This window comes from Scyliorhinus torazame, chromosome 16 (genome assembly GCF_047496885.1).
Source record: "Scyliorhinus torazame isolate Kashiwa2021f chromosome 16, sScyTor2.1, whole genome shotgun sequence".
Taxonomy (NCBI): Eukaryota; Metazoa; Chordata; class Chondrichthyes; order Carcharhiniformes; family Scyliorhinidae; genus Scyliorhinus; species Scyliorhinus torazame.
The window spans coordinates 125,972,149-125,995,507 of NC_092722.1; the positions used below are offsets into that span (position 1 = coordinate 125,972,149).

The 23,359-nt window shown below is 43.7% G+C and overlaps 1 protein-coding gene across 6 annotated transcripts in view; it reads right to left on the reverse strand.

Annotated features, from left to right (window-relative positions):
- The window catches only part of LOC140393052 (pantothenate kinase 1), a 92,076-nt gene that overhangs the window by 64,437 nt on the left and 4,280 nt on the right, over window positions 1-23,359 (reverse strand). The window lies entirely within an intron of this gene.

The window sequence follows — 23,359 nt, forward strand, 5'->3', positions numbered from 1 at the left end:
CTTTCAAGCATTGATCACAATTCTAGAGAAACATTGTGCTCAGGTTTCTAGATATAGGACTAAGATGAATATTCTGAAATAATAAATGTCTATAATTGTATAACTTTATTAGGCAGTTATTAAGAAGGGTAAGAATTAACCCAACACAATACAGGGTAAAGGAAATTCAGGTCATAAGCTGCATTCTGGTGGTCGATCAGGTAGCATGATAGCTTCCTCCGTGCAAGCTGACCATGAACTTTAGAGCACGAGGTAGAAAAACTATCTGCTGAGTTTTGGTAAGTTTAATCCTTTCTTCCAATCAAACAGGACTGTATAAACCTGTGTCATAGGTTATCAGAAAGATCAATTTCGAAAGTACCAAACTATAAAATGCTCATTCGGTGAAACTCACTGACACTAACAATATTTGTCTTTCTTTTCAGATTAAGGTCGCAGATCTACCTTCGAATACCGGCCCTGGTGACTGAAATCTACAGAGAATTCAATTATAAAACCCAAAAGACTAGCATCAGTTAATTCGGAGGTATTGCTCTAATTGAAAGAAAGCGTTCGGGCAGCAAGAAAGACTGCTGCCGAGTGTGTTAAATTCCTGAAGGAAGTACTTGTTCAATGATTTTTATAATCAGTTGCCTGATGTTGCTTCAAGGCAGGTCAACGAAGAAAGATTATTTTCATTAGAGTTTATTCCTTCCTTGTAATGAAAACACCTTCCACACACCACAATCATATTCCTTCCCTTTGAAGTATATCTAGCAAATATTTTATTTTTACAACCTATTTCTTTCATTTGAATGGTGTGAGACCTCAAAATGTAAAAAGGTGGGGTACAGGGAGGTGATGGAGAGTCCAGGTGTCGTCAATATCCAAAGCACCATAAAAAGGATATCAATTTTAATTTCTCCAAATGATATTCTGGGTTTAGCTTGTCACAGATAGAAACATTTCCAGTGGAAGAGCATATCAAAGCACACAATTTTACTTTCAGAATGGTATGTCTACTTGGTAGATTAACAATGTATTGGAAAATATTTACAGCACCAAAACTTGCCATTGAGCCCAACAAGCCCATGCTGTTGTTTATGCATCACACAGGTCTCCTTCCTCCTTTCTGACAGATACAGGAGGATTGGGAATGTTAGTGAAAGGAATAACATCTCCAACTAAATGGCAGAAACACAGTATTCACAGGAACATGTTAATTGATTCTATACTAGCACCCCTGTGTACTTTCATGATCATAGGAGCTTGGGGGACTACAAGCAACTTACACAAGAAGAAATGATAATTGACTTAGGACTGGTGCAGCAACTGCCAAGGTTTGGCAGCCTCAAGCTTGAACGTTCCCTTCCTGGCACTGCAAGATCCTTAATTCTTCCTGAACCCTCATCTGGATGAACCTTAATCCTGGTAAAATAATCAGAAATAAGTCCTTCCCTGCTTGGCGATACAGCTTTCTGTTTAACAAAGCTCTGAAATAGCTTCAGAATAACTTTACTGCATTCCATTTCTGGCAATTGGAACATGCCTGGCATCAACACTTCATGTAGTTCATATCTACATCCTAGTCGAGTTGGATCCCTTGTGATGCATCATCTGTGCTAGAACATGGATGTTCAAACCACAACCCACGAGTCGCAAGGGCCTGCGGTTCATAAAGTTCTTGGCTAATTGTACTAATGTCTGTTTGAATTTGCAACCCCAGGTATTCTCCGCATTGGCAGAGGGATCTCAAAAAGGAGAGTATTACTAACTTGAAATGGTATAGTTAATGGAATCATGAAATAAGACTTCATATTTGCTCATGAGGCTCCAGGATACATACCTCAGCAGCCCAAGACATCAGAAGACTTGTGAATCCTGGCTAATTGTATATTCTGTGTTTAATTGAATGTAATGGGCAGCACGGTGGCACAGTGGTTAGCACTGCTGCCTCTCAGCGCCGGGGATCCGGGTTCAATTCTAGTCTTGAGTGACTGTCCGCGTGGAGTTTGCACATTCTCCTCGTGTCAGCGTGGGTTTCTTCCTGGAGCTCCGATTTCCTCCTACAGTCCACGTTAGGTAGAGTGCTCTTTCGGAGGTTGGTACTGACTCAATGGAATGAATGGTCTTCTTCTGCACTGTAGGGATTGTAGTAAGTAGGGAGTATTAATGGGAATTTATTTGTGCTCTTATAAATAGGAACAGTTAGATTGGAGTTCAGTTTTGTTTAAAGTTTTGGTTTGTTTCATTCCGGTGTGCCACTCATACTCCTTTCAAATGGGCATTTTGTTGTTTATTGGATCTTCAAAAGTGGTATAAATATGGACAGGCTGAAACTGGACTTGGATAGGAGATGCATGCTTCGTAATGTGCATCACTGTAAATAAGAGCGTGTAAAGATTGGCTCCACTTATCTCGAGTCTTTCTGGAAAAGAATACCATTCCTAAACATTGCTCCTTGGGATCAAATGGATCGCATTTGGTTGTCATAAAAAAGTAACAGCTGACCTTGACCAGAGCGAGGTCCTGTTGGGCAGTCAGAGGGGCAGTCAGAGGCTGAACACTTTCAACTTAAATAAACAGTGTGGAAAACAATAAAAATTGTTGATGCTATGAAGGCACGCATCTATACATAATCAGAATTAGTGAAGACAGTGAAGGGCTGTGCAAATTTGGTTTCTATGAAGTTTTCAAGACTGTTTGCAGTAAAACATCTAAAATGCTTCACAAAAATATAATGGAAGGGTGGTGGACTCCAAGTATGATTCAAACTTTAGTCCTAATGTCCTCGCAATCCCATACCACCATTTGTGATATACAGCTCTCAACAATCAAGGCCTGGCACTGAGATGATGTTACCCAAACCTTCTCCCATTTGCTGAATCTCTCCACACCTTCAAAGCCTTCTCAAATCCTGCCTCAACATGCTTTCACATGTTCAGCCCATTAGCTCTTCTCCTCGCATTTGTCCAGTATTCATGTCCACTCTGCCACAGGACAGTTTGCGTTAAACAGCTCAATTCAAGTGTAGGATATTCTCAGTGGGGTCTCAATATTATATACAATAGAAATCAGATATAATTACAGCTTGCAGTGGCCAATTTTCTAAATGTTTAAAATAACAAAACTACAACCCAGCTGAAACTATGCTATTGCATCATTTACAGAGATCATTTTGGTGCCAGTTCCCCATCACTAAAGGACAAGTGCCTGATTGAAAATGAAAAAAATGAAATGAAAATCGCTTGTCACAAGTAGGCTTCAAATGAAGTTACTGTGAAAAGCCCCTAGTCGCCACATTCCGGCGCCTGTTTGGGGAGGCTGGTACGGGAATTTGTATCACTGTGAATTTTCAGGAGTTTGCATATGGCTGATTCATGAAACATTCAATGACTACATAGTTGGCATATGAATGGGTAACACGTTACCCAGACTCAATGACTATTCTGTTAAGTTGTGCTGCCCAGTTGACCATGCAGGGAATGAAAGCTACATCACGTTGAATCTAAACCATTTGAAATAAAGGGGCAGCATTTCAAGTGAGGCTGTGTGGTTCATCCATTGTTGAGGCTCTGCTCACCGGTGCACTGCTAAAATGCGTTAGCACTTTTATTTTTCTGTCCATTCATTTTGAGTCCAGTAATTCAGGTCTCTGCACTCACCAGCACTTAAATAGCTAAAGAGTACAATGAGTATGTTGCACTAAAGTAGCCAGTTGTAATGCACCAAAAAGGTCATACGTGTTTCCACTGCAATTAGAATTAAATCAACTGGCCATATACCCACAAAGAATAGAACACCCGATCTGCAAATAATGAATTTTATAAATTAATTTCTGTTCCTCATACTGTTTTCTATGACGCATTTATCATTGCTATTGCACTGAAGCTTGTATAATTAACTGGTAGTTAGCCACATAAGTGACAAACACAATGACTGGAGTGTTTCCACCATTGGCAAGTATAGTTATTGAATTGAAAACAACTCCTCAGTTGAAGTGTGAACTTCAAATTGGCTACACCAAGCTCGAGGTACTCAGGAGGAAGTTCAATGCTTAAATTATCACACCACCTGTGAAAGAATGTTACCAAAATCCCAGTTCCCTGGAAATTCTGCAGAGGAAACATGTTATCACAGTAGAACGGAACATACAACCGTTCTTGAAGATAATGGCCTAGAGTTTCCTGGAGACTGACACCATTAGAATTCTGCATCTGCAGCACTGGATTTGTTTTCCAGTTAATTGTAATGTACGGGAAGTACACTGTTATTCACTTCACCACATTTCCTGCCCTCCCTTCACTTCCCCACCCTCGTCTTGCACATTTACCCAGATTTATGCTAGTTTAAAATAATAAAATTAAATAATAATTGTTATTGTCACAAGTAGGCTTACATTAACACTGCAATGAAGTTACTGTGAAAAGCCCCTAGTCGCCACATTCGGGTACACTGAGGGATGTCCAAATTACCTAGCAGCACATCTTTCGGGACTCGTGGGAGGAAACCGGAGCAAACCCACGCAGACACGGGGAGAACGCGCAGACAGTGACCCAAGCGGGATTTGAACCTGGGACCTGGTGTTGTGAAGCATCAGTGCTACCCACTGTGCTTCGAGTGAAAAATAACAATGCAGATGAACCCATTTAAAATGGGAATTCAAATCACAATCGAAAATAAAACATCTGCTCTTTCGTGATATATTTGATGCTCAGGTAAAACCTACTAAAACAAATTTTAAATCACTGTGTACACAATATAGGACACTGATGAAAGTTGAGCAAGGGAGAAATTCCTTTCGGATTTCCAATAGGTCCACAATATTCAGAGGGTACAAGCTCCATCTCAAACCGAGCCTTGAATCTGCTCTGAATAATTCCAGCTCGGTGAGAGCTGACCACAGGAGCAACACGATTCATAAAAGGAGCACTGAAATCACAAAAGAACTGCACTTCAAATAAAGTCACGTTAAATATTGTGGCTTTATCCCACTAGTGTTCCATGTGAACAATTTACAACAACCCAAGCATTTGCTACATCATGTCAACAACACACAAGATGGGCGATTGGGCCCATTTTAAACACACCAATGGTCGCCTATTAGCTACAGATTTATATAATGCAGTCTAAACGTACACCAGTTCCTTTAGTTACTGCAATACTTCCACACACATTTATTCAATATTGCTGAATCAGAATAAAATAAATGTAAATGTCACCACAGTCCCAGAATCGAACCCGCGCTGCTGCAGTCGCTCCGCATCGCGAACCAGCCAACTGAGCTAACTGACCCCCTTGAGTAGGCTACATTTATTAACTTAGCTTTTGCTGTAATTTAGTCCTTTTCAAAAATCTGGAACAACATACTTTGCAGGGCTGCTAAAATACTCAGCAGGGTTGCTAAAATATTCAAAAGAGGAACAAAGTTCCATTAATTAAATATCGCAACGGTGGCAAGACTGTGCCAAAATGTTTACCGCACCTGTGTTGCGTTTGTTGATTTTTAGCCTACATCGTGTGATTTGAAAATCAAGTTGACAAGAGATGACCTGATTAATGCGAGCAGGTAAACAGTCAATAACTTGGCAAGAGGTCAATTTATTTTGCAACACATTTAAACCATTTTGCATTCACTGCTGTAGTGCATAACTGAAGCTTGCAAACTAGTGTTCTTATACAAACAGCAGTTTATGCAAGAGTGTGTGGGTCATTATTACAAAAGATGCCGGACTTTGATTTATCTGAAATGGCAATCGAGAATCTGTAAACATCAGGAATTAAGCTTTTAAAATGAGATTTTAAGGTCTGCAAAAAAATATTTGCAGATGGCCAGATGATCATAAACAATGCACATTGACCAAGGGAGCGACAACTGTGTGCTTGAACTTGTACTATGATCTAATTTTTAAGGTGCAGCCAAAAACTAAGATACAAAAGCAGCAAGTTACATTAGTTACCAGCTGTTTATTAGCAAGTTTGATTGATTGCTCCAGAATCCAAATCCACACTGGTTAATCTACTTCAGATTAAAACCAAACATCACATCAATGGAAAAAAATGTAGGGGTAGAGATGGATCACATTTCAATAATCAAACAAAAACTTGCATTTATTTAACACCTTTAACAGGGTAAAATATCCCTAACACGAGCAATATCAAAAGAAAATTGACACCCAGCCACAAAGCGAGATTAGGACTCTTGACCAAACCCTTGGGGCAAGGGGTTTTAGGGAGCATTTTAAAAGGAGGGGAGTTAGAAATTTAAGGAAAAAATTCCAAAGCTGGAGGCACAGTTGTCAATGGTTGAACGATGAATATCAGTGATGTACAAGAAGCCAGAATTTCAGGAGTGCAAATGTCTAGGATGGTTGTACAGCTGGTGTTTTCATGATAGTTTCTTAGAGCAGAACGTTCAACAGCCAGCCAACCAGGAAGAGCTATTCTAGATCCGGTAACTTGCTAACGTGCAATAAGACAGGGTTAATTACCTCATAGTAAAGATGCTCCTAGATATCTGTGATCATAACACGATTGAATTTTGCATTCAGTTTCAGGGAGAGAAGAGTGGGTCAAGACTAGTGTTTTAAACTTAAATAAGGGCCATTATGAGGATATGAGAAAGAACTGGCTAAAGTGACCTGGGGAATTAGGTTAAGGGATAGGTCATTAAAGATGCTGAGGCAGATATTTAAGGAGGTATTTCAGAACACTCAATAAATTCTCACTCTAATCTCATGAGAAAAAAAAGACTCCAGGAGGAGGGTGGACCAACCTAGGCTATTGAAAGAAGTTAAAGATGAAATCAAATTGAAAGAAAAAGTATTCAATTCCGTGAAGATTAGTGGGTCAGAAAATTGGGCAGAATATAAAACGATGCAAAGTATGATGAAAAAAATGAGGGAGAAATTAGAGGATAGAAAGTTAGGTTGGAATGTAAATATAGATAGCAAGAGTTTGTACAGCATATTAAAAAAGAGGAACTAGGCTCAGTGTTGGTCCTCGAGAAAGTGTGTCAAGGGAACTAAAAATGGAAAATAAGGAAATGGAGGATGAATTAAACAATATTTGGATTCTGTCTTTACTGTAGAAGATGTGAATCAAGAAATGAAAGGGAGGAACTTAAAACAATTACAATCAAAATTATTAGAAATAAAAAGCTGGAAAGTCCCCAGGTCCTGATGGACTTCATCCTTGATTCAAGAAGTGGCTTCTGAGATAGTACATGTATTGTTTTGATTTTCCAAAATTCCTTCGATTCTGGAAAGGTTCCACCAGACTGGAAAATACCAAATGCAATTCCTCCATCCAAGAAAGGAGGGGGGCTGAAAGCAGAAAACTACAGGCCAGTTAGCTTAACATCTGCCATAGGGAGAATTCTAGAATTTACTATTGAGGGTATAGTGGAACATTTAGAAACCCTCAATGCAGCCAGGCAGAGTCAACATGGTTTTGTGAAAGGGAATCATTTTTGACTAACTTGGTTGAGGATAAACATAAAAGAGAGCCTTTGGATGGGCTTAGATTTCCAGACGGCATTTGACAAGTTGCCACATCAAACGTTTCTACACAGACGAAGAGCTCATGGTGTAAGGGGTAACTTAATAATAATAATCTTTATTGTCACAAGTAGGCTTACATTAACACTGCAATGAAGTTACTGTGTCGCCCCTAGTCGCCACACTCCGGCGCCTGTTCGGATACACAGAAGGAGAATTCAGAATGTCCAAATTACTTAACAGCACATCTTTCGGAACTTGTGGGAGGAAACCGGAGCACCTGAAGGAAACCCACTCGGACACAGGGAGAATGTGCAGACTCCACACACACAGCCGGGAATCGAACCCGAGTCCCTGGAGCTGTAAAGCAATAGTGCTACACTGTGCTACAGTGCTGCCCAATTAGCATGGATAGAGGATTAACTGGCCAAGAAAGTAGGCGTAAATGGGTCATTTTGGGTTGGCAGGAAGTGGAATACCACAGGGATCACTGCTGGGGTTTCAACTATTTCCAAACTCAATCAATGATTTTGATAAAGAGACCAAATGTATAAGTTGCTAAATTTGCTGATGACGCCAAGATTGGCAGCAAAGTAAGTTGTGGAGAGGCATGAGGAGTCTGCAAAGGGATATAGAAAGGTTAAGCGACTGAACAAAATTTTGGTACAAGGCGTATATAAAATGGGAAAATGTAGGTCGACTTTGGCAGGGAGAATAAGAAAAGCAGCATATTATCTAAATGGACGGGTGAGATACAAAGGGGTCTGGGTGCCCTGGTACATGACTCTCAAAAAAGCATGTAGGTACAGCAAGTGATTAAGAAAGTAAATGGCATGTTGGTGTTTATTGCAGGGGGAATGAAGGAGAAAAGCAGGGATGTTTTCACACAGTGGTGTTTTCACACAGGGCATTGATGATCACATCTAGGAGTATTGCATACAGTTTGATCGCCTTATTTAAGAAAATAATGTGTTAGCAGTTCATAGAAGATCCACTCGATGGATACCTGGGTTTGGGGGGAGATGGGGGGGGGGGGAAGCTTATGAGAAGCTATGAGAAAAGGTTGGATGGACAGGGCTTGTATCCATTGAGGTTTAGAAGAATGAGAGGTAATCTAATTGAATCATATAAGATCCTGAGGGAACTTGACAGAACAAACATTGAGAGGATGTTTCCCTCATAGGGGAGACTAGAACTCGGGAACACAGTTTAAAAATAAGTGCTCCCCCCGCAATTTAAGATGGAAATGGGAATTCTTTGTCTTTCTGAGGGATAGAAATCTATGGAACTCCCTTCTCCAGAGCGGAGTAGAGGTAGGATTATTCAATACTTTTTAAGGCAGAAGTAGAAAGGTTCTTAACTCAAGATATAAGGGATAGGGAGGAAAGTGGTGTTGAAACCACAATCAGATCTGCCACCTCTTCATTAAACGTTTGGTTTGCTCCAAATTTGTCTGTGTGTACATTGGAGGGGGTTACAGAAAGAGGATGTGGTTTGATAGCTGATTAAATGCATGGAAAGATGTTCAGCTAGAGATCAATCAGTACTCAAAACATCCACATCAATGTACCAAAGCGGTAGAGTTTCTAAAACAAGCCACCTCTTACAACCGGAAATCTGGAATGTTCAACTTGGCTCTCCACAATATTGATGATCAATAATTGCTCCAAGTGTCGTAAATTGTTTACTGTAAAAATGCAATGACATTTTTAATGTGGGCAGGGATTTAACGGCAGATCCGGTATTTCCTGTTTTACCTTGAGCAGATCTTTCAACTTTGGCAGTGATAACTTTTGACTGCCAACAGTGCCCATTCTGGCTCAGCAGACACACGCTCATCTCCAAATCAGATACTTGTGAGTTCAAGCCCCACCTCAAAAAACTGGAGCGCAAAAAGATTCAGTCCCTTACAGTGCTGAGGGAGTGCTACCCTCTTGGAGATGCCATCCTTCGGATAAGACACTGAACCAAGGACCTGTCTGCTCCCTCAATTTTGTTTTTTTTAAAAAAGCACTATTTTGAATTGCCGCAGGGAAGTTCTCCCTTGTACCCTGATCAACATTTATCCCTCAAATAACCTCTAAAACAGGTTATCTGATCGTTGGTCATATTGCTGTCACTTGGACTTTGCTATACACAAATTTGTTGGCTACATTTCCTAGAAATCAATTGGGACTAAAGTTTCAAAAGACTTAATTGGTTATAAATTGACTTAGACCACTATGGTTGGTGAAAGGCACCACATAAATATAAATATTTATCTCTTCCTTCATCAGAGCTCTAAACACCCTTACTTCTGTAATTTGATTTCAGGTGTCTTACAAAAACAAAGCCCAAAGAAAGAATAGCGTGAATGTTGAGCTCATTGGTTACATAATAGGTCTCAAACCATATCCTTGGATAGAGTTTCAGGTAAAATATGCTCACACAAATCTATTTCCTTGCCAAGAAATGAATCTGCACATAAACCCTGCCTTTATCTATTTCATTTCTTTAGAGGAGGAAGCTATAAAACTCAGGAATTTAGATGGACAGCCGGAACTTCTCTTAACTTTCAAAGCACTTTTTCTCCATGACCCTCCCAAGTCCCCAGCAACTTCCAGCTGAAAGTTTTCCTTTCCTCATACAACTGTCACATAGCTTTTTAAAATTATTTTCACAAGACCTGGGCATCTCTAAGACCGGCATTTTTTCTAAATCATCTAGGACAAAGCAGCCCGCTTGATTGGCACCCCATCCGCCAACGTTCACTCCAACCACCAATGCACGGTGGAAACAGTATGTTGCACTGCACAAACTCACCAAGGTTCCTTAAACATCACCTTCCAAACCCACAACTGATACCATCCAAAAGGACAGGGACAGCAGACACATGGGAACACCATCACCTGGAAATCCCCACCAAGTCATTCACAATTCTGACTGGAAGGTTTATTGCCTTTCCTTCACTGTCACTGGGTTAAATTCCCGGAACTCCCTCCCTAACAGCAGTTCAAGAAGATAGCTCACCACCACCTTCTCAAGGACAATTTGGGAGGGACCTAGCCAGCAACGCCCACATCCTGTAAATGCATGAAACAAAAAATTGCCCTTGAGATGGAGGTGGTGATCCACCTTCTTGAACCGCTTTGGTCCATGTGGTGTGGGTACACCCACAGTGTTGTTAAGGTTGGCACTTTCATTTAAATATTGTGGCTGTCTACAATTGGGCCCACAGAGCCTCATGGATGTCAAGAAGCAGTACTTCTTACAGGTGATGAACAAAAGAGAACGGGGGGGAGGGGTTAGAGTGAGAACTCCCAGGACAACTCCTCCCAATTGTATACCACTGTGTTGGCACCTCTGGTAACTACCATGTCATAGATTACCATAGAATTTACAGTGCAGAAGGAGGCCATTCGGCCCATCGAGTCTGCACCGGCTCTTGGAAAGAGCACCCTACCCAAGGTCAACACCAACACCCTATCCCCATAACCCAGTAACCCCACCCAACACTAAGGGCAATTTTGGACACTAAGAGCAATTTATCATGGCCAATCTACCTAACCTGCACATCTTTGGACTGTGGGAGGAAACCGGAGCACCCGGAGGAAACCCACGCACACACGGGGAGGATGTGCAGACTCCGCACCGACAGTGGCCCAAGCCGGAATCGAACCTGGAACCCTGGAGCTGTGAAGCAATTGTGCTATCCACAATGCTACCGTGCTGCCCAATGTCGGATAGGACATACCCAGGAATTGTAATGGTGGCTTCTGGGACACAGTCACACTTATAGAATCATACCTTAAAGACAATGTCAGGCTGTTGCTTAACTCATCTGTGAGACAGCCCTCCCAATTGTGTCAGAAATTATCGAGATGTACTTTACAGGATTGACAGGGCTACGTGTGCCAGTCGTTTCTGGTGACAGGGTCAATGCCAAGATGACCCATCTGGTCATTCATTTTTGTAGACTATAAAGCAGTTTTGATAAAACTTAGTGGCTTGCTGGGTCATTTCAAGAGGGCAGTTAAGAATCAACCAAATTGCTCTGGGTCTGGAGTCACATATTGGTCAGAGCAGGAAAGGACTGTAGGTTTCCTTCCTTAAAAGTTCATTAGTGAACCAGGCAGATTTTTACAATAAATCGACAATAGATTAATTCCAGGACTTATGTTAGATAATATAACCGACACTTCAGTACGTTCTGTAAGGTACAGTCTTTTGAATGAGGACCAAGTGCCCTCTCAGATTAAAATCAAGGCTCTTATGACATTAATCACAATTTTTTTGAATCACAAAAAGATGACATCTAGAGTACTGCCTGCCGTTTAGGCCACCATACTTAAGGAGGGACACTAGCATTGGAGGCATTTCAGAGAAGATCCATTTAGCTGATTCCTGGGGCGAAGGGGTTGCTTTGCAGAATGTTCAGGTGGTCTGTAAGGGGTGCGGGGGGAAAGACAGGTGACTATACCAGAGTGAGACAGAGACTGAATGAGTAGCGAGTTAGGTTCATGGGGAAAGTTTTAGGTTTACCTTTTGAGTAAAAATCAAGACCTGACAAAAGCAAGCTAGGTTTGATGATAAACAAAGGGCAGTAGAGCGGAGCTGCTGATTGGCTGTTGCAGGAGCAATGTGCATACGTCTGTTGTGCTCACCCTAACTTGAAGGTGTACCTGAGCAAGAGACCCTAGCTGTTCAAGTGAAGACAAGAATCCAGCAGAGGGCAGTAGAGTGGAGCTGCTGATTGGCTTTTACGGGGGCAATTTGCATACGTCTGTTGTGCTCACCTTAACTTGAAGGTGGTTTGAGGAGCTGTTGTCAAGTGACACTTAAACCCGAAATACTTCTTCAGTGTTTCCCTCCCTACCCCCTCCTCTAACCAAAAAAAACCCCAACTGCTGTAAAGATCAAGAGGAAGGCTCGAGGGTAGGTAGAAGTAGAAAGAAGTTGAACCGTGAAGTCACAGCCTGCAGGTAAGGGATTGGCTGGTGACTGGTAAGTAGTTTTTATTTTATTTTCCCTCAGGTGTTATCGTGCGGGGCGCAGAGGTTGCTGAGTGAGTGCTTGCTGAGAAGGGGAGTGAATAACAGGTAAGCTCTTTCTTTCTTTTTTTTTTTATCTAGGGGGATGGCAGGGAAGGTAGTGCAATGTTCCTCCTGCAGAATGTTTGAGGTGAGGGACGCTGTCAGTGTCCCTGCTTATTTCACCTGTGGGAAGTGCACCCATCTCCAGCTCCTCAGAAACCGCGTTAGGGAAGTGGAGCTGGAGCAACTTCGGATCATTCGGGAGGCAGAGGTGGTCATAGATAGAAGCTTCAGGGATGTAGTTACTCCGAAGAATAAAGATAGATGGGTGACGGTGAGAGGGGCTGGGAGGAAGCAGTCAGTTCTGGGATCCCCAGTGGTCGTTCCCCTTAGTAACAAGTATACCGCTTTGGATACTGTTGAGGACGACAACTTAGCAGGGGTAAGCCATGGGGTACAGGTCTCTGGCACAGAGTCTGTCCCTGTTGCTCAGAAGGAAGGGGGGGGGGGGGGGAGAGGAGTAGAGCATTAGTCATTGGAGACTCCATAGTTAGAGGGATAGATAGGATATTCTGTGGGAACGGAGAGACTCGCAGTTGGTGTGTTGCCTCCCAGGTGCCAGGGTGCGTGATGTCTCGGATCGTGTTTTCGGGATCCTCAAGGGGAAGGGGAGCAGCCCCAAGTCGTGGTCCACATAGGTGCCAATGACATAGGTAGGAAAGGCGATAGGGATGTAAGGCAGGAATTCAGGGAGCTAGGGTGGAAACTTAGAACTAGGACACAGTGTTATTATCTCTGGGTTGTTACCCGTGCCACGTGATAGCGAGACAAGGAATAGGGAGAGAGAGGAGTTCAACACGTGGCTACAGGGATGGTGCAGGAGGGAGGGTTTCAGATTTCTGGATAATTGGGGCACATTCTGAGGTCGGTGGGACCTCTACAAATGGGGTACCAATATCCTGGGGAGAAATTTGTTAATGCTCTTCGGGAGGGTTTAAACTAGTTCAGCAGGGGCTTGGGAACCTGAATTGTAGCTCCAGTATACAGGAGGTTGAGAGTAGTGAGGTCATGAGTAAGGTTTCAAAGTTGCAGGAATGTACCGGCAGGCAGGAAGGTGGTTTAAAGTGTGTCTTCTTCAATGCCAGGAGCATCCGGAATAAGGTGGGTGAACTTGCGGCATGGGTTGGTACCTGGGAATTCGATGTTGTGGCCATTTCGGAGACATGGATAGAGTAGGGACAGGAATGGTTGTTGCAGGTGCCGGGGTTTAGATATTTCAGTAAGCTCAGGGAAGGTGGTAAAAGAGGTGGAGGGGTGGCATTGTTAGTCAGGGACAGTATCACGGTGGCAGAAAGGACTTTTGATGAGGATTCGTCTACTGAGGTAGTATGGGCTGAGGTTAGATACAGGAAAGGAGAGGTCACCCTGTTAGGGGTTTTCTATAGGCCTCCGAAAAGTTCCAGAGATGTAGTGGAAAGGATTGCAAAGATGATTGTGGATAGGAGCGAAAGCAACAGGGTAGTTGTTATGGGGGACTTTACTTTCCAAATATTGACTGGAAACGCTATAGTTCGAGTACTTTAGATGGGTCCGTTTTTGTCCAATGTGTGCAGGAGGGTTTCCTGACACAGTATGTAGATAGGCCAACGAGAGGCGAGGCAATATTGGATTTGGTACTGAGTAATGAACCAGGACAGGTGTTAGATTTGGGGGTAGGTGAGCACTTTGGTGGTAGTGACCACAATTAGATTAAGTTTACTTTAGTGATGGAAAGGGATAGGTATATACCGCAGGGCAAGAGTTATATCTTGGGGAAAGGCAATTATGATGCGATGAGGCAAGACTTGGGATGCATCGGATGGAGGGGAAAACTGCAGGGGATGGGCACAATGGAAATGTGGAGCTTGTTCAAGGAACAGCTACTGCGTGTCCTTGATAAGTATGTACTTGTCAGGCAGGGAGAAAGTGGTCGAGCAAGGGAACCGTGGTTTACTAAAGCAGTCGAAACACTTGTCAAGAGGAAGGCGGCGGCTTATGTAAAGATGAGACATGAAGGTTCAGTTAGGGAGCTCAAGAGTTACAAGTTAGCTAGGAAGGACCTAAAGAGAGAGCCAAGAAGAGCCAGGAGGAGACATGAGAAGTCTTTGGCAGGTAGGATCAAGGATAACCCTAAAGCTTTCTATAGATATGTCAGGAATAAACGAATGACTAGAGTAAGAGTAGGGCCAGTCAAGGACAGTAGTGGGAAGTTGTGCTTGGAGTCCGAGGAGTTAGGAGAGGTGCTAAATGAATATTTTTCGTCAGTATTCACACAGGAAAGACAGTGTTGTCGAGGAGAATACGGAGATTCAGGCTACTAGACTAGAAGGGCTTGAGGTTCATAAGGAGGAGGTGTTAGCAATTCTGGAAAGTGTGAAAATAGGTAAGTCCCCTGGGCCGGATGGGATTTATCTTAGGCTTCTCTGGGAAGCTAGGGAGGAGATTGCTGAGCCTTTGGCTTTAATCTTTAAGTCATCTTTGTCTACAGGAATAGTGCCAGAAGACTGGAGAATAGCAAATGTTGTCCCCTTGTTCAAGAAGGGGAATAGAGACAACCCAGGTAACTATAGACCAGTGAGCCTTACTTCTCTTGTGGGCAAAATCTTGGAAAGATTTATAAGAGATGGGATTCACAATCATCTGGAAAGGAATAATTTGATTAGAGGTAGTCAACACGGTTTTGCGAAGGGTAGGTCGTGCCTCACAAACCTTATTGAGTTCTTTGAGGTGGTGATCAAACAGGTGGATGAGGGTAAAGCAGTTGATGTGGTGTATATGGATTTCAGTAAAGCGTTTGATAAGGTTCCCCAAGGAACCTTGGGCAGCACAGTAGCATTGTGGATAGCACAATTGCTTCACAGCTCCAGGGTCCCAGGTTCGATTCCGGCTTGGGTCACTTGTCTGTGTGGAGTCCGCACATCCTCCCCGTGTGTGCGTGGGTTTCCTCCGGGTGCTCCGGTTTCCTCCCACAGTCCAAAGATGTGCAGGTTAGGTGGATTGGCTATGCTAAATTGCCCTTCGTGTCCAAAATTGCCCTTAGTGTTGGGTGGGGTTACTGGGTTATGGGGATAGGGTGGAGGTGTTGACTTTGGGTGGGGTGCTCTTCCCAAGAGCCGGTACAGACTCGATGGGCCGAATGGCCTCCTTCTGCACTGTAAATTCTATGAAGGCTACTACAGAAAATACGGAGGCATGGGATTCAGAGTGGTTTAGCAGTTTGGATCAGAAATTGGCTAGCTGGAAGAAGACAAAGGGTGGTGGTTGATGGGAAAAGTTCAGACTGGAGTCCAGTTACTAGTGGTGTACCACAAGGATCTGTTTTGGGGCCACTGCTGTTTGTCATTTTATAAATTACCTGGAGGAGGACATAGAAGGATGGATGAGTAAATTTGCAGATGACACTAAAGTTGGTGGAGTTGTGGACAGTGCGGAAGGATGTAATAAGTTACAGAGGGACATAGATAAGCTGCAGCGCTGGGCTGAGAGGTGGCAAATGGAGTTTAATGTAGAAAAGTGTGAGGTGATTCATTTTGGAAGGAATAACAGGAAGACAGAGTACTGGGCTAATGGTAAGATTCTTGGCAGTGTGGATGAGCAGAGATATCTCGGTGTCCATGTACATAGATCCCTGAAAGTTGCCACCCAGGTTGAGAGGATTGTTAAGGAGGCGTACGGTGTGTTAGCTTTTATTGGTAGAGGGATTGAGTTTCGGAGCCATGAGGTCATGTTGTAGCTGTACAAAACTCTGGTGCGGCTGCATTTGGAGTATTGCGTGCAATTCTGGTCGCCGTATTATAGGAAGGATGTGGAAGCATTCGAAAGGGTGCAGAGGAGATTTACCAGAATGTTGCCTGGTATGGAGGGAAGATCTTATGAGGAAAGACTGAGGGACTTGAGGCTGTTTTCATTAGAGAGAAGAAGGTTAAGAGGTGACTTAATTGAGGCATACAAGATGATCAGAGGATTGGATAGGGTGGACAGTGAGAGCCTCCTCCCTCGGATGGTGATGTCTAGCACGAGGGGACATAGCTTTCAATTGAGGGGAGATAGATACAAGACAGATGTTCGAGGTAGGTTCTTTACTCAGCGAGTAGTAAGGGCGTGAAATGCCCTGCCTGCAACAGTAGTGGACTCGCCAACACTAAGGGCATTCAAATGGTCATTGGACAGACATATGGACGATAAGGGAATAGTGTAGATGGGCTTTAGAGTGGTTTCACAGGTCGGTGCAACATAGAGGGCCGAAAGGCCTGTACTGCGCTGTAATGTTCTATAAACAGAAGACTGCCTGGGCTGGTAGTTATCTGTTGATCATCTGAAAACAGTTGGTTCTTGGATGATATTTACTGCAGCAGGAAACTAAATTAGATGGTGGCACAGAGGGCCGAGAAAAGAGATAGGCTTTCCAAACCACTGTCAGTAAGGGGTACATGAGGCTGGAATGCCTCCTTCTGCAGCGCAATAATTCTGTGATTCTGAGGTGCGCATTTGAGTTTCGATTAAATGAGAGGTGAATTTATTGCAACCTACAAGTTTCTGATGGGGCTTGGCAGGGTAGATGCCGAGAGGTAGTTTCCCTTAGTGGGAAAATCTAGAATGAGGTGGCACAGTTTCACAATAAGCCGTCTCCTATTAAAAACATAGAGGAGACCAAATTTCTTTTCGGAGTGAATCACTAGCACCTGTAATTCTCTTCCGCAGTGAGCAATGGAAGCGAGGTCATTGAATATATTCAAGGCGGAGCTAGACAGATTTTTGACCATCAAGGGTTATGGGGTACAGGCAGGCAGGACCCATCAGACCAGCCACAATTACGACAGTCAGAACAAGCTCAATGGTGGCATTGTGGTTAGCACTGCTGCTTCACAGTGCCAGGAGCCCGGGTTCAATTCCAGCCTTGGTGGCTGACTGTGTGGAGTCTGCACGTTCTCCCCATGTCGGTGTTGGTTTCCTCCGGATGCTTCGGTTTCCTCCCACAGTCCAAAGATGTGCGGGTTTTCAGGATTGGCCATGCTAAAGCCAAATTGTCCCTTACTGTCCAAAGATGTGCTGGTTAGGTGGGGTTATGGGACTAGGGCAGGGAAATGTGACTAGGTAGGGTGCTCTTTTGGAGGGTCTGTGCAGACCCAATGGGCTGAATGGATTCCTTCTGCATTGTTGGAATTCTATGATAAGGGGCCAAATGGAATACTCTTGCTCCCATTTCTTCTGTAAATCAGATAAAAAGGGTTGTTCCTCCTGGTACCCCAGCCGTCAGTAGCTAAGGGCTAAATTAAAGAGCAGGCCCTTGAGGGTGAAAGTTTTCAAATTTCCAGCCCCAAGTGCTAGTGGACTGAGGGTAAACAGATCAGGAAAATAAATGCATGGCTTAAAGACAGTAGGACCTCTTTGGTAGGACATGGACATCAAGACAAAACTACATTGCTGGGATGGGAAGGATCCCATCCAGGTTGGGACCAAAGTGCAAGTGGGAAAATAGACAGAGCTGTGGCACAGACGTTAGCCCATAAAAGAGGGGAGGGAATGTTCAGGTAAGAATAATAGCACCCTAACGAGTAAGAACTGAAGAGAGCAAAGCTCAAAATACAAAGGGTGATAAATAACCAAAACATCCAGGAGAAGGGATTCTAAGAACTCAGTCGTTTAAAAACCAAGCTGCAGCAATTAAAAACATCTTACCCTAAATTACCTAGATGACATTGTACAGATTATCAGCATCAGAAATGATAAGTCTAAGTGTGAAAAATATACTCAAAGGACATATGGGCAAGGTGGGGGCCATTAAACAAATAGTTCTGTACTCGAATGCTGTACTCGAATGCACAGACCTTAAAAACGAGTTAGCAGAAAGTTAGATTAAGAATCTTATGTAGTAAGCACTACAGAGACATAGCAATACACCAGTGATTCAGAGCTAAATGTTCCAGGCAATAAAGGTCTTTAGAAAGGATATGTAAATCTGGACAGGAGGAGAAATATTTATAAAAGGCATTCACAGCAGAAAAAAGGATTTCAGTGAGGGTGATCAGACATTGGAAGCATTATGGTTAGAATTAAGGGGCAGCTGGAATAGTTTGACTACGGGCCATCAGGCCCCGCAACTTTGCTGTGTCCAGTGTTTTGACCCATTTCTTATCACATGAAACAAATTGAATTGGCTGAAGACTGGAACTAGTTATGCATCCTCCACTCAACATCTCTGGTTGAAGATGGCTGCAAATGCTTCCAAACCTGTCTTTTGCACTCACATGTTGGGCACCACCATTATTGACGATATAGATATTTGTGGCCCCTCCTCTGGTTAGTTGTTTAATATTCAGGGATATGCACTTCACTGGCTGGGCCAGCACTTATTGCCCATCCCCAATTGCTCCTGAGAAGGTGGTCTGAGATGACTTCTTAAACTGCTGCAGTCCATGTGGCGCAGATACACCAACAGTGCTGTTCGAGAGAAAGTTCCAGGATTTTGACTCAGAAACAATGAAGGAACGGCGATATAGTTCCAAGTCAGGATGGTGTGTTACTTGGAGAACTACCAGGTGGTGATCTTCCCATGTGCCTGCTGCCCTTGTCCTTCTAGATGGAAATAGTTGTGGATTTGGAATGTGCTATCTGAGGAGCTTTGGCGAGTCCCTGCAGTGTATCTTATAGATGGTACAAACTGATGCTATTGTCAGTGGCAGGAGTGAATGTTTGTGGATGGGTTGCCAATCAAGTGAGCTGCTTTGCCCTGGATGGTGCCAAGCTCCAGGTGTTGTTGGAGCTACACTCATCCAGACAAGTGGAGAGTATTCCATCTAACTGCTGTTTTGTGCCTTGTAGATTGTGGGCAGGCTTTGGGGAGTCAAGAAGTGAGTTACTCGCTGCAGAATTCCTAGCCTCTGATCTATTTATATGGTTATTCCAGTTCAGTTTCTGGTCATTGGTAAGCCCCCAGGGGATTTCAGCAATGTCAGTGTCATTGAATGTCAAGAGGCAATAGTTACTGTCTTGCACTTGTGTAGCACGAATGTTACTTGCCACCTGTCAGCTCAAGGTTAGATATTGCTCATGCCTTGCTGCATTTGGATATGGACTCTTCAGGATGAGGAGCCGCAAATGGTGCTGATCAAGGAGCAATCATCAGTGAACATCCCCACTTCTGACCTTATGATGAAAAGAAGTCATTGATGAAGCAGCTGAAGATGATGAGCCTCAGACACTACCCTGAGGAACTCCTGCAGTGATGTCATGGAGCTGAGATGATTGACCTCCAACCACCTCAACCATCTTCCTTTGTGCAAGTACGATTGCAACCAGTGGAGAATTCCACCCCCACCCCCCCAATTCCCTCCAAGTCTGGATTTTCTCAGACTCCTTGGTGCCCCACTCAGTCTAATGCAGTCAATGTCAAGGGTAGTCACTCTTACCTCTGGGGTTCTTTCATCCATTTTTGAACCAAGGCTATAATGAGCTTAGGAGCTGAATGGCCCTGTGCAAACCCAAACTAAGCGTCGGTAAGCAGGTTATTGCTAAGCAAGTGGCAGTTGATAGCGCTGTTGACAACCCCTTCCACCACTTTACTGATGATGAAGAGTAGACTGATGGGGCAGTAATTGGCCAGGTTGGATGCACCCTGCTTTTGTGTACAAGACGCACCCAGGCAATTTTCTACATTGCTGGGTAGGTGCCAGTGTTGTAACTGTACTGGAACAACTTGGCTAGGGGCACTCGGTTCTGGAGCCGGGGAGCAGCGGGTGCGCAGGTATTTGTATGCTGTGGTAATCAGCAGGAGGGACTAGGTTTGAATCCCGCCATGGCAGGTGGTGAAATTTGAATTCAATTAAAGAAATCTGGAATTAAAAGTCTAAAGATGACCATGAAACCGATGTCAGTTTTTGTAAAAACCCATCTGGCTCAACGTCCTCTCGGGAAGTAAATATGCTGTCCTTACCTGGTCTGCCTTACACATGACTCCAGATCTACAGCAATGTGGTTGATTCTTAAATGGCCTTGGGGATGGGCAATAAATGCTGGCCCATCTAGCGACATCCACATCCTATAATTTTTTTTTATTTTTATAAATGCCACCACCCTCGAGCAATATTGCTAAAACAAATCATGTCATTATCACATTACCATTTGTGCAACCTTGCTGTGCCCAAAATTACTCCTACATTTCTTACATTACAATAGCAACCAAACTTCAAAAGAACTTCATTGGCTGAGAAATGTTTGGGATGTCTTGGTAGGTATTACATAAATCAAACTTTTTATTTTGGTAATTTTTATAAGCATTTGTTTTTACCCACCTATTAATTGCAGAAAGGCATCATAGTGGAAAAAACTGTTGCAATAAAAAATATAAAGCACTACAGTGCTTAATTTAGAAATATTTAACAGAAAATTCAACACATCCAGAATTAGCTCAAATATAATGTGCATATCTGAGTGGAATTTTGCAAAGTTTGCACGAGAAGGCAAATCACTTCAATGTTCTATTAACTTTGAAATTTCCTCAAATACATCCTCATCTATAATCGTATCACGGTTAAGTGTTCTCTCCATTGAAGGCCGATGTTTTCTCCGTTTCTCAAGAGGATTCCATCCATATTCCGCACTGGTTTCAGGCCTAGGGTATTGGGCCATATATTGCCTTAGCGGCAATGAAGAAGCCTTGGGTGTCATGCTCCTCAGCAAGGAGTTGCAGTTCCTTAGCTTTTTCAGTCCACCATTAGTTCTTGATTTCCCCAATTCTTCTTTGTACCTCTGCCTTGGCTAATTGATGAGCTCTCTTCATTGCCTTGCTGGTTATGTTGTTCCAGCAGACATGGAGAGCTTTCCTTTTGTTACTGAGGTTTTGGATGGTGTGGAGTCAAGCAGGGATGTGTCATCGCCCGCACCCTTTCTCTATCTTCATCGCCACCATCCTTCACCTTGTCAAGAGCAAACTTCTCAGTGGCGTGGACATCGCCTCCAGGATAGATGGAAAACTTTTCAACCTCAACCGGTTGAAATCCAAGAAGAAAACAACACTGACATCAGAACGTAGTATGCAGATGATATCGCCATTTCCACTCTCTGAAGACACCCTCCAGTCATGCTAGACACCTCGCGGAAGCATTCCAAAGAACTAGTCTCAGCCTCAAGAAGACTCAAGTCTTTTACCAGCCCGCCCCAGGGCAGGATCCGGTCTCTCTCTCCAACAAGATGAATGGAGAAACCCTACCAGGTGGAACATTTCCAATAACTGGCAAGCCACCTCTCCTCCAAGGCTGACATTGCTATGGAGATCCAACATCACATGCAATCCGCAAGCCCAAGGATAAGAGTCCTTGACGACCGTAACATCTGTGCTGACATCAGGATCCTCGTGTACAAGTCGGTGGTCCCAACTCTTCTTTACGGCCGAGAAACTTGGACTACCTACAGGCGCCACCTCAAGGCCCTGGAGTGATACCATCAACGCTGTCGGAGGCAGATTCTCTACATCAGCTGGGAGGACAGGCGGACTAAAATCAGTATCCTTGAAGGAGCCAAAGGCTCCAGCATCAAGGCCGCGATCATCCAAAACCAACTCCGCTGGGCCAGCCATGGGCTTAGGATGTCAGAGTCCTGACTGCAAAAGCAAATCTTGTTTGCCCAGCTGAAGGAAGGCTTCCAAACAGGAGGACAATGGAAGTGCTTCACAGACACCCCGAATGCTGACCTCAAGAAATGCAGCAGAGACGTCAACACCTGGGAGGCCTTTGCTCAGAAGAGACCTACTTGGAGGAACCTCATGATTGAAAGGACACAATTCTTCGAGGACACAACGGAAAGAGGAGGCACCAAAAAGGAGTCTGAGAAAAGAATTCCAGCGATCTAGAGTTCAAGGACCGATCCCACATCCAAGAAACACCTGCAAAGCCAGCAGTTGACAATCGGGCTCATCAGCCATGCAAGAACCCATTTGGATTGGATTGGATTTGTTTATTGTCATGTGTACCGAGGTACAGTGAAAATTATTTTTCTGCGAGCAGCTCAACAGATCGTTAAGTACATGAGAAGAAAAGGGAATAAAAGAAAATACATAATAGGGCAACACAACATATACAATGTAACTACATAAGCACTGGCATCGGATGAAGCATACAGGGGTGTAGTATTAATGAAGTCAGTCCATAAGAGGGTCATTTAGGAGTCTGGTGACAGTGGTGAAGAAGCTGTTTTTGAGTCTGTTCGTGCGTGTTCTCAGACTTCTGTATCTCCTGCCCGATGGAAGAAGTTGGAAGAGTGAGTAAGTCTGGTGGGAGGGATCTTTGATTATACTGCCCGCTTTCCCCAGGCAGCGGGAGGTGTAGATGGAGTCAATGGATGGGAGGCAGGTTCGTGTGATGGACTGGCATGTGTTCACGACTCTCTGAAGTTTCTTGCGGTCCTGGGCCGAGCAGTTGCCATTCCAGGCTGTGATGCAACCCAATAGGATGCTTTCTATGGTGCATCTGTAAAAGTTGGTAAGAGTCAATGTGGACATGCCGAATATCCTTAGTTTCCTGACGAAGTATAGGCGCTGTTGTGCTTTCTTGGTGGTAGCGTCGACCTGGGTGGACCAGGACAGATTTTTGGAAATGTGCACCCCTAGGAATTTGAAACTGCTAACCATCTCCACCTCGGCCCCGTTGATGCTGACGGGGTGTGTACAGTACTTTGCCTCCTGAAGTCAATTACCAGCTCTTTAGTTTTGCTGGCATTGAGGGCGAGATTGTTGTCGCTACACCACTCCACTAGGTTCTCTATCTCCCTCCTGTATTTGGACTCATCGTTATTCGAGATCCGGCCCACTATGGTCGTATCGTCAGCAAACTTGTA